Source organism: Procambarus clarkii, chromosome 41 (assembly GCF_040958095.1).
Source record: "Procambarus clarkii isolate CNS0578487 chromosome 41, FALCON_Pclarkii_2.0, whole genome shotgun sequence".
Lineage (NCBI taxonomy): Eukaryota > Metazoa > Arthropoda > Malacostraca > Decapoda > Cambaridae > Procambarus > Procambarus clarkii.
The window spans coordinates 12003426-12015925 of NC_091190.1; the positions used below are offsets into that span (position 1 = coordinate 12003426).

Here is a 12500-nt window from a genome sequence, read left to right on the forward strand (position 1 = left end):
TAATATATATATATATATATATATATATATATATATATATATATATATATATATATATATATATATATATATATATATATATATATATATATATATTAGGAGTAGTCAATAACATTGACTACTCCTGCAGCTTCTGTGTTCATTCCCTGAGGCGAGGAACATCGTCCCACAATGGCACTCTCCACTATGCCATTAACGTGTCAGGAAAATCGTTTGACGAATAAAGAGCCGAAGATCTTGAGCGGCGCTAAAAATACTTCCTCTCAACTCCAGCTTCTGTTTCCCAAAGACACTAACATACGCTGTTTCCAGCTCCTGTCATCTCTTTGTCGACTGCCGCCTCATTTAATGATATACAATTTTTGTTTAGTAAATGAATTATAAACGATCTTGGGCTATAACCTAGCAGTTCTCTCAGACTCTCACCTTAGTATGTGACCTGACCATATTACACCTGACATACACCTTACATATACATACATACATATTATACACCTGACCATAGTATGAGGGTGACCTTTAACCTTCCACGCTGGTTTTGCTCTCATTAATTGGGATTAATGAGAGCCTAATTATACTCAAAGTATGAGGTACCAAGTGTGAAATCCTCCTTCGAATCCTCCTCGTGGTTCTATTCCTTCCCCCGTCCCATCCCAAATCCTTATCGTGACCCCCTTCCAGGGGCTATATAGTCGTAATGGCTTGGCGTTTTCCCCTGATAACTCTCTCCTACTGATTTTCTCATGAGGTAGAACTTATGAGGCACAATGTATGAGGAAGAATGTATTACAAGATACGAGGCAAGGTATGGCGTGCTACACCTGCTCCACGCCACCTGGCAGGTGTGGCGTGCTACACCTGCTCCACGCCACCTGGCAGGTGTGGCGTGCTACACCTGCTCCACGCCACCTGCCAGGTGTGGCGTGCTACACCTGCTCCACGCCACCTGGCAGGTGTGGCGTGCTACACCTGCTCCACGCCACCTGGCAGGTGTGGCGTGCTACACCTGCTCCACGCCACCTGGCAGGTGTGGCGTGCTACACCTGCTCCACGCCACCTGGCAGGTGTGGCGTGCTACACCTGCTCCACGCCACACCTGCCAGGTGAGTGGAGATGCCCCGCCTGTCCGCGTCCAGGCAAGAAAGGCGTAACATTATTTGTGTTCCATTTTCCGGTAAATTGAATTGATGCGGCCCCATCCCCGCGAATTTACGGACATTTCTATGAAAATAAATAACAGACTCACATGACATATATTTTTCTTCTTACATATATATATATATATATATATATATATATATATATATATATATATATATATATATATATATATATATATATATATATATATATTACCTGATCTTTATTAACTATATTATTATATGTATAAAAGCCATTCCATTACCGTATTAAACAGCACTTCAAAAAATAAAAATTAAACAAACAAATGAAGAACTTTGTTGATGATAAACGTATGTCACAACCTCTTTATTATTATTACTAGTATGAGAATTGATGAGTTATGAAACACAACGATGAAGCAGCTGGTTCTAGTCGTGAAGCACCACAGGTCGTAACTCCTGGGCCCTGGCACATAAGGCGTGAGAGCAAACCATTAAGAGCTCCTAACCCAACAACCTCTATACGCTCGTTCAAGCGGCGGGCGATCCCACTCTGCTACTTTAACGCACGGTGTAACGAGAAACTGTTCTCCAAAATAAACATTATATAATTTTGTCCATAGTTAGGCTTAGGATAGGTTAAATTAGGGATTTTATTTATTTTGATAATTGACATTTGCAGTATGTGGATAAAGCTTTGTGAGGAGAGATTCGAATTTAGGAACAGATTCTTGTACTTGTCTTGTACAAGTTCGTGTGTTGAACTTGAGTCAGTTGTTAGTCGCGTGTAAAGTATTTTAAATTTACAAATATGGACTTAAGTGGCTAGATTAACAAGCATTTGACCATTGTTGATATGGAACGGGCTGTATAGCCCCAGGTCCCGTGGGACTGTTGGGCTGAAGGAAAACCACCCTTAATACAGCTCCATACAAGAAGAAAACAACATTGTAAACACTCCGAAATTTCGACAAAAGGATGTCAGCATGACTTGAAAATGTTTAAATTCCATCTTTTGTTTAATACGAAATATATCCATTTTCTTCAAGTTGTATAATTGTAACAATTATGTATTGTTTATTCGATTATAAACTAACTCTAATTCCCAAATTTTAATCTTTTAATCAAATTGAGCGAAGATTGATATAATTTATACAATTTAAAGCTAAATAAAACACAGTTTATATTTTCATACATGAAAAATTATTTATAAACCTGTTTACACAAAATCTTGAAGACTTTCATATATTGTGACTGAGGAGGGTTAAAGTGAGGGCGCTAGTCATGAGTCAGTGGCTATGACACTGAGCGCAGGTGTTGAGTGCAAGTGCTGAGCGCAGGTGTTGCGGGCCTGGGAATTGACTCGTACATTAACTTTAGATATAGATACTATGCCTGAGCTTGACGGGCCAGCGGCCAAGGCTGTAAGATACCATACAGATTACTGTGTATCATATCTTAAGAAAACACTAAAGAGGAACTTGTGAAGAAGTTACGCATAAAAAAGATTTGAGAGGAGTTAATATGTAGCATGAAAAATATGTCATCTTATTGGATAAACTATTAAGTTATTTTAGATAAAAATGAGCAACATGGAAGACAAGCATTATGTGCAGGAGGACACGAGAAGGACTATTACAATCATCTGGCGCCAAAAGGTGTCGTTTGTCACGCGATTGTATTCCCCTCTGACAACAGCAGGAGCAACAGGAGTCAACATTATTGCATTCACAGTGGGTCCTTTTCAGAAAACACTACGTAAATGCAAAGCTATCTATAGAAATCCCTTGCACAACGTTGTTGCAGAGAATGTTGGTCATAAAAGAAATGGTGAAATTTGGTATTAAGATGCAAGATGTCATATCACATGTCTACATGTCAGTTGTCACGGCAACTGTCCCACATGAGGCTCATGTAATTGACGTCACGTGTCATTAACGTTGATGAGACAGTTACGGTACGGACAGGAGCACGTTCGTATGTTCCTGTAAGATGAACATTCTTTATCTAACATTCATTTTTATTTTTTAGAATACTGTTTTTGGAAGCAATGGAGAGTGAATGAGAGGAATACCAGAAAGATAATAATGATGTACACCTGTTTGCTGCATGGTAGCGGTGTACACCTGTCTGCTGCTTAGTAACGGTGTACACCTGTCTGCTGCTTGGTAACGGTGTACACCTGTCTGCTGCATGGTAGCGGTGTACACCTGTCTACTGCATGGTAACGGTGTACACCTGTCTGCTGCATGGTAGCGGTGTACACCTGTCTGCTACATGGTAGCGGTGTACACCTGTCTGCTGCATGGTAGCGGTGTACACCTGTCTGCTACATGGTAGCGGTGTACACCTGTCTGCTGCATGGTAGCGGTGTACACCTGTCTGCTACATGGTAGCGGTGGACACCTGTCTGCTGCATGGTAGCGGTGTACACCTGTCTGCTACATGGTAGCGGTGGACACCTGTCTGCTGCATGGTAGCGGTGTACACCTGTCTGCTACATGGTAGCGGTGTACACCTGTCTGCTACATGGTAGCGGTGTACACCTGTCTGCTGCATGGTAGCGGTGTACACCTGTCTGCTGCATGGTAACGGTGTACACCTGTCTGCTGCATGGTAACGGTGTACACCTGTCTGCTGCAAGACATCAACAATGACTGCTTCATTAAGTTTCACTTTGCAATCTCCGTTGCACTGCAATAATTCACTCCAGAGAGAGTAGTAGTAGTAAGCATTCCTCAATTTCATGAGACTATGGAGCTGCGCTCTGGTTGTCGGTTTGGAGTGGCCTCTCCAGGGCGCAAAGCCTGGGTAGGTTGGTACGGAGGAGAAGCTGTTACCCATGCACCAAGTTCCCCTCTCCACGGCGCTGAAAGTCTCCAATGGAAAGGCAAACACCAATGTGATTGGTTCCGGCGCCGTCGCGGGAACTGTCAGAACGAGGTTGAAGGCAACATCGAACTGCCCCGAGGTGCTCCAGCACCGGAGTTTACCTCGAAGTTGGTACCAGAGGGTACCAACAGATACAGATAACAGATAACAGATATGCAGCAGATACACTCATCGTCAAGAGGGGAAAACAAAGTTGTGTTTCATCCTTCATGTAGCCACTTGGGCTGGACGGTAGAACGACGGTCTCGCTACATGCAGGTCGGCGTTCAATCCCCCGACCGTCCAAAAGTGGTTGGGCACCATTCCTTTCCCCCGTCCCATCCCAAATCCTTATCCTGACCCCTTCCAAGTGCTGTATAGTCGTAATGGCTTGGCGCTTTCCCCTGATAATTCATTCATTCATCCTTCATGTCTAATAAATAAAACTCCCATGACACAATACATATCCATGCACACACGACAGTTTACATCAATACATATGACACACAAGCACATGCATACACAGTACACACGCCGCAACATACATGCATACACAATACGGAAAACATATATGCATACACCAAAGGAAAACATACATCATTACACATATCTATTAAATTGCCCAACATGTGATCAATTTAGTAAAACAATATCTCTGCAATCAACCGAAAATAGTATTCACTAAATGTTTGTGTAATCAACAAAGTTACACAACATCGAAATGCGTTGAAGTTCGATGCTTACAGAGCAAACATTAAATATCGTTACAGGAAATAATGCAAATGGCTTAGCACATTATCACCCAAAAATACTCTTTTTGGCATTTGACCAAATATGATACATGGAAATGTTTAGTCAGTTATTATATACTCAACCTTATTTCCTTACCGGCCTTCCCGTCTGTCTGTCTGTCTGCCTGCTAGTTATTCTTCCTGACGGCATGTCTGTCTGTATCTGTCTACTCCCCTGTTAATCTGCCTGCCTGCCTTTGTTTGCGAGTCTTCCTGCCTGCTTGTGTCTGTATGTCTGCCTATTTGTCTACCAGTTTTTCATTATGTCTAAATCCTAACTGCCTACCCACCAGCCTGAGTCCTGTCTATCTGCTTGCCTGCCTGTCTATCTACACTACCTGACGGAGGCACTTGGTTATGAAATCAATTTCAAAACCAACTTGCTCAAAACCTGATTATACACCGCAATTCCACCAGGCTCTCTCTCCAGCTTCCTCTTATTGATTTGACTGTGTATATCTTGCACCGAGTTTCAATTATATTCAGAGGTCCATATCTTGTATTTTTCAGTGTTGCTTAACAAAGAACACTGAAGCACCTTCTAGGGTCGTCAGAGCATGCAATTCCCCCACCACAAAACGGTATTTTAAAGTCAAGTTAGTACTGTGGAGGTCCTGATGGTATTATCGTTCAGTGAGGCAACGATAACTGTAGTTTAGGAATGGTCATGGGTGTTTGGTGGTCATGGTGGTGGTAGGTTTTCTATCAGTTTCACTTTCTCTGTGTATATCAATCTTTCACCCTGCGTAGTGCGTGCATGCGTGCCTCGAGGTATGTGTCCATTAGATGCGTAGGAATGCTGTGGAGGAGAGTAAAGGAATACTGATTCAAATAGAACATATTCCAGGAGTACGACTTCACCTGCGCCTGACGAACACAGCAGGAGCCCTGTGTCTCTGTCTGTCTGTCTCTCTCTCTCTCTCTCTCTCTCTCTCTCTCTCTCTCTCTCTCTCTCTCTCTCTCTCTCTCTCTACCATCCGCCTTCCCCCTCGTAAAGGGGCCATGACAGACGGTGATCAACTCTGCCACTTAACTCTCATGTATCCTCCTGTGTCATGAAAATGCAGTGCATGTTACAAGAAAATATCCCATGCATCTTAAGGAGTTGGAAGGACATATTACAGATGTCTAGAAAAATGTTCCACATACAGCCAATTATAAGAATATTTTTACATATTTAAGACAATTTTACGTGCACATCGAAGTTACCAGAAAATACTGCAAATTGTAGAAAAAACTTTGGAAAACTGTTAAGTATTGTAGGCAAACTTTGAAATGAATGTGGATACTAGAAAAGTTTGGAAATGGTTATGGATACTAGAAAAGTCTTGGGAAAATGTTACTGATTTTAAAAAATATTGGAAAATGTTTTGGAAGGAAAAAACTATGACAAATAAACAATAAATGAAACTAAAATTTAGGAACGTTTGGGAACTAGAAAGAAATGTTTTACAAAATTACTAAAATATCAATTATAACATGCTCTTCAATATATACCATTCATTGAAGGAACCGAAGGATGACAGTGAGAGGAGAGCTATCAAACTGTAGAGGGGAACTACCAGACTGTAGAGGTGAACTACCAGACTGTAGAGGGGAACTACCAGACTGTAGAGGGGAACTACCAGACTGTAGAGGGAAGCTACCAGACTGTAGAGGGGAACTACCAGACTGTAGAGGGGAACTACCAGACTGTAGAGGGGAACTACCAGACTGTAGAGGTGAACTACCAGACTGTAGAGGGGAACTACCAGACTGTAGAGGGAAGCTACCAGACTGTAGAGGGGAACTACCAGACTGTAGAGGGGAACTACCAGACTGTAGAGGGGAACTACCAGACTGTAGAGGTGAACTACCAGACTGTAGAGGGGAACTACCAGACTGTAGAGGGGAACTACCAGACTGTAGAGGGAAGCTACCAGACTGTAGAGGGGAACTACCAGACTGTAGAGGGGAACTACCAGACTGTAGAGGGGAACTACCAGACTGTAGAGGGAAGCTACCAGACTGTAGAAGGGAGCTACCAGACTGTAGAGGGGAGCTACCAGACTGTAGAGGGGTAACAAGTCAAGTTCAACAACACAAGGGGTCCTGACTCATCATCACTGAGAAAGTTATAATTGCAGATGTAAGGACATCTGGCGGCAGTTCCTCAGGGCACAGATGAATGTGCCTCTGCAGACGATGAGTAGCAACAACGTGGTTGAAGATATGATGAATCATACGAGTTGATAATGATCCAGGACGGACCGAAACGTCGACGTCTCTCCATATTCTGATGTGTGGTTTGGTGACCAATGTTCCTCTCACAGAAGATGGGCGCTCAGTGGTCACGTCATGGGTCTGTTTGTGTGTGTGTATTCACCTATTTATGTCTGTAGGATCACGCTGTTAGCTCTTTGACCCCATTTTTCTAACCATCCGTTGTCTAATGTCCCGCCCTAGTTTTCCTCTACCATATCTAATACATATATTTCTATCTCTTACACACACACACACACACATTGTGTGACTAGGTGAGCACACATACGTATGATGCAGCCTGGAGCAGTTAACTCACTTGTTTATTGCTAGGTGAATAGGCCCATCAGGTGAAAGAAGCTTTGCACATTTGTTTCTGTCTCAGTCGGGAATGGAGCCCAGGCCCTTAGGGGCTACGACCCCGGAGTGCCGTCGTTTCTGACCTGCGTGTGTGTGTGTGTGTGTGTGTGTGTGTGTGTGTGTGTGTGTGTGTGTGTGTGTGTGTGTGTGTGTGTGTGTGTGTGTGTAAGAGAGACAAAGAGGAGATACACAACAAATTTAGGTGATGAATTGGAAATGAAGGGAGGACGAGGGCAGGGGAAACGTTGGGATTACAACAGCAATATCCTGGCTATATCATCGTGGCTGCAGCATCGTGGCTATATCATCATGGCTGCAGCATCGTGGCTACAGCATCGTGGCTGCAGCATCGTGGCTACAGCATCGTGGCTACAGCATCGTGGCTACAGCATCGTGGCTACAGCATCGTGGTTACAGCATCGTGGCTACAGCATCGTGGTTACAGCATCGTGGCTACAGCATCGTGGCTACAGCATCGTGGCTACAGCATCGTGGCTACAGCATCGTGGCTACAACATCGTGGCTACAACATCGTGGCTACAGCATCGTGGCTACAGCATCGTGGCTACAACATCGTGGCTACAGCATCGTGGCTACAGCATCGTGGTTACAGCATCGTGGCTACAGCATCGTGGCTACAACATCGTGGCTACAGCATCGTGGCTACAGCATCGTGGCTACAACATCGTGGCTACAGCATCGTGGCTACAACATCGTGGCTACAGCATCGTGGCTACAGCATCGTGGCTACAGCATCGTGGTTACAGCATCGTGGCTACAGCATCGTGGCTACAGCATCGTGGTTACAGCATCGTGGCTACAGCATCGTGGTTACAGCATCGTGGCTACAGCATCGTGGTTACAGCATCGTGGCTACAGCATCGAGACTTCAACTATGCCTACCACACCTGTCACAGTTGTTTCTACCACATCTGTTACTGAGTAACCTTCCAGATCAAGTATTTTCCGCGACATAGAACTTCAGCTAAATTGAGAAAGCAGCATTAATCTCTGCTCCAAAGTTTGTAAACATTCCAGACTGATCACAACTGATCAGAGGGGGAATTATCGGGAGAAAGTGCCAAACCATAACTGTCAAAACAGACAGGCAGGCAGGCAGACAGGCAGACAGGCAGGCAGGGAGGCAGGCAGGCAGGGAGGCAGACAGACAGGCAGGCAGGCAGGCAGGCAGGCAGGCAGGCAGGCAGACAGACAGACAGACAGACAGACAGGCAGGCAGGCAGGCAGGCAGGCAGGGAGGGAGGGAGGGAGGGAGGCAGGCAGGCAGGCAGACAGACAGACAGACAGGCAGGCAGGCAGGCAGGCAGATAGACAGACAGGCAGGCAGGCAGGCAGGCAGGCAGGCAGGCAGGCAGGGAGGGAGGCAGGCAGGCAGGCAGGCAGGCAGGCAGGCAGGCAGGCATAACAGTCATATGCCACTGTAACTGGGCTGAGTGGTAGGGGTTACAGTCTGAAATCAAATACTGTATCGGGCATGGTCTTGGGTCTAACCAATGGGAGACGAAAGGTTAACAATTATGAGGAGAAAGCGCTAAGCCTGTATGAGTGTATATCACCTGAAGGATATGTGAGGACAAGAACCCAGATATAAGGAATGGTGCCCAACCACTTTGGACTATTGGAGATCGAACGCCGACCCTACAAGAAGCGAGAGCGACTCCATACCGACTAGTATCAGTGGACTGGGCCAATGGGAGACGCGGAAAGATGGAAAGACTAGAAGAAATAAACTTGGAGGAGGGAAAAATAAGAATGGAACAACTGGGACAAAAGTGGATGAGATATAGATATACAGAATATAAATGGTCAGTGGAGAAAGGAAAAAGACAAGAAAAATAGTATTGGACAAATATAGGCAAACAAAACTAGGGCGTGGTACGAGGGAGAAGATAGTAAAGAAGCGGGAACAGGCGTAGGAAAGAGAATGAGTTTGTCCACTAAAGGGAAGAACTGTACTGAAGTGTTCAGAAATGTGAAGAGTAGGTCAGAGGGATGGGTGGAGGTGTGGAGTGTAGGGAGTGTTGGTGAAGTGGGTGGAGGTGCAGTAGTGGCAAGGGGAGGAGTGAGATTAGAATGAGGTATATTAATTAAATATGGGTATCCGTATCCGTAGACTTATAGTGCCTGATAAATAGACAATAATCTATATATAACCTAATCGTTGCACATAACATAGGGTTTAGAATCTCTTGTGTTTGGATGAGGACAAACGGTCCTCATCATGATGACACAGACATAGTAGCCAAATTAGCATGCAATAAGGATGAAGTGGAACCAAACCAACCCCATCTCCCTTGTTAAGGCTTTATTCCTTCAAGCATTCGTGGCTTTACTCTCAAACGTTCCCCTAATATTTCTCTTCCCTTCTCTCTCACGTCACCTTACTCACCCCATCCACAATTTCATTTTCCGTCCCTATGGCGCGAGAACTCACTTGGCTTGGCCATCTGGTGTAGTTAAGACTGCTAGCCTCACTGATTCCACCTGACAAAGACCCGTGTGAAACTGACTGCTGCTGCAGGTGTAAGGCAGTAGTAGCCACGGAGGAGGAGGAGGAGGAGGAGGCCGCGAGGAAGGCGACAGATGGGTTATAACTCCTCGTTTAGTAACCCACGAACTGTCCCTATGGCTTATTACCACATTTTTATATATTTTTTATTCGTGATAATTGTTTTAGTCATTCAGTTATTTAGTTTTGTTTATGGTGGAGTGGAGGGTTTAGGTGGTGGGAAAACGGACTCGATCAAGTTCCTAATACATATATTCGATTATTGCAACTTATTTTATTTGTTGACATCACTGCTTACTATTTCATGTTGGCACTATCACTACCAAATGTTGGCACTATCACTATCAAATGTTGGCACCACCACTACCAAATGTTGGCACCACTTCACTTGATGGACTCATTATTTACGTATTCAAATTCAAAACCTTTACTTTGTTTCATTGTTTAATAAATGTCTTAGTTTTAAACCTGTTCTTTTTCCGTTTGCTATTCTTACAAACTTTGTTTTAGTGCTACACTTTAATGCTTTCTTTGGTCGCTTCGTTTCCAAACACTTTCTTTAGCTTACAGTTTGTTCTACGCTCACAAATAATAATGTTGTTACACAAACTTTCAGGAACGTATACTTAAAATGTGTATTTTGTTGATACATTTGCAAAATTTCTTTGCTTGATACGCTTGCAAACATTCATTTGTTTATTAAACTTGCAATTTGTATTTATCTGCTAGACCTACACACTCTTTACCTGCTCTTCTCATAAGCCTTATTTGTTTTACATGCTTACAAACTTTTCTTTCCAGCAAACAGAAATTGTAATAATTTCTGGTGTTTCCATTTATCTAACTCATCACATATATATTCAAGTTTCCTATCCCTATGCTTCATAACAGCTCGTGTCTAGGACTAATCTTTAAGATGGTCTTCACCACTTTCTCATACTCATTATTAATTAAGAAGTTCCACCAACGACCGCCATCACTCGCTCTCACTGTGACCATACTTGGTCACCTCTCAACTGCTTCCTCAAGTCCATATCACGTCTGGTCTCACTGTTTTATCATCACAGCTTTCCATGTTGTCCCCTGTTACCACTCTTCCAGTTCTTCTTGTTCCTCTTTGTTTCAGTTCTCTATGCTCCTTTTTGCCTCTCGGTTCTCCCTCCTTCTCCTTGCTTTCATCGTCTCAGTTCTTCCTCCTCCTTGTCTCCGTCGTCTCGGTTCACTCTCCTACTCCTCGTTTTCATCTCAGTCACTTCCAGCATCGATCTTCAGGAGGGACGCCTCGCCCTTCCTCTCCTCATTCTCTCCACCACTTCGCCATCTTCTATCATCGATCTTTTGAACTTTTTACCCACCCTTCGGTGGTACAAGTTCGCTGCCCTTTCTTGCTCTCGTGTCGCACATTTCTGTCATCGTCCGAAGCGCTCCACCTGCTCTTTCTTCTCCAGGATTTTTTTCATCATCTTCTCGAGTTCCTCCAGCGTTAAGGTTCTAAACTTTTCATCATTCTAGTCGTCTCGTCAGCTGGATTCTCCTTCCACGTTTTCAACTCGGTTACTGCTCAAGGCGCCGTTTTCTTTGGTCTTCAGTCAGCCCACTGAACAGCTGCTACCGGCAAAATATTTTCTGACCTTCATGATGGTATTCTGTTCTTAAACCTTCTGTCTACACTCTGCTGTCACTCGCCGTCTAACGCTGTCTCGCGTCACTCCCCTATCCCTCACAGGCGCCTTGCCTATCCATCACAGTCTCTCCACTCTCAGCTAACCCTTATCCCAGCGTCCATGGCGTCCGCCGGCCGTGGCAAGTCTTCCTCATAACTTTCTGTCCAGCCAAAGCAGTCTAAGACACGTCTGTGGTAGCCAACTTTTATATTATTAGGAGGCGCTGGGCGTTAACTTGCCGTTTGAGTTGTACGGGGAAGTTATCTTGCAGTCTAGGCGCACAGGGTGTTATCAAGTATGAGCGCAGTGGATGTTATCATGAAATTTGAGAATGATGGATGTTTTTGAAGTATGAGAATGATGTACGTTATCTTGAAAGAATGAAAGTGATGGATGTTATATTGTAGCATGAGAGTGTTGGATGTTATCTTGGAGTATGAGAATGATGTATGTTATCTTATGAGTAGTGGATGTTAGCCTGGAGTATGAGAGCGGTAGATGTTAGCGTGGAGCATGAACAGCGCCAAGCCAGTCTTTTAAGACTTGTTTACATAAGAGTTGCTAGGCATTCATAGCCTTTTCTGCTTCCAGGCCCTAGAGGCCCAGGCTGTTGTATGAGAGAGAGAGAGAGAGAGAGAGAGAGAGAGAGAGAGAGAGAGAGAGAGAGAGTTCTCAGCTCCACAACTCCAGCCTCTGTTGACACCCCTTGCCTGCGCACGCTCACTTCACACAACTACTTCGAAAAAAAACACAAGAGTATGAAAAAACGTGAGTGATGCTCCATGAATTATTGAGCTGGAGGCATAGAACGCTTGCCGGAGTGAATGGACCCATGGTGTTGTGAGCACCGGGGCCCCCGGGAGCTGGGTACAATGTCCACAGCTGATGGACGATCTCTCTCTGTAAACAACTTTTCAGTGGG

At 44.3% G+C, this 12500-nt stretch overlaps 1 protein-coding gene across 1 annotated transcript in view; it reads right to left on the reverse strand.

The window, feature by feature from the left end:
• LOC123761056 (RNA binding protein fox-1 homolog 3) overlaps positions 1-12500 on the reverse strand; it is a 454578-nt gene that overhangs the window by 328312 nt on the left and 113766 nt on the right. The window lies entirely within an intron of this gene.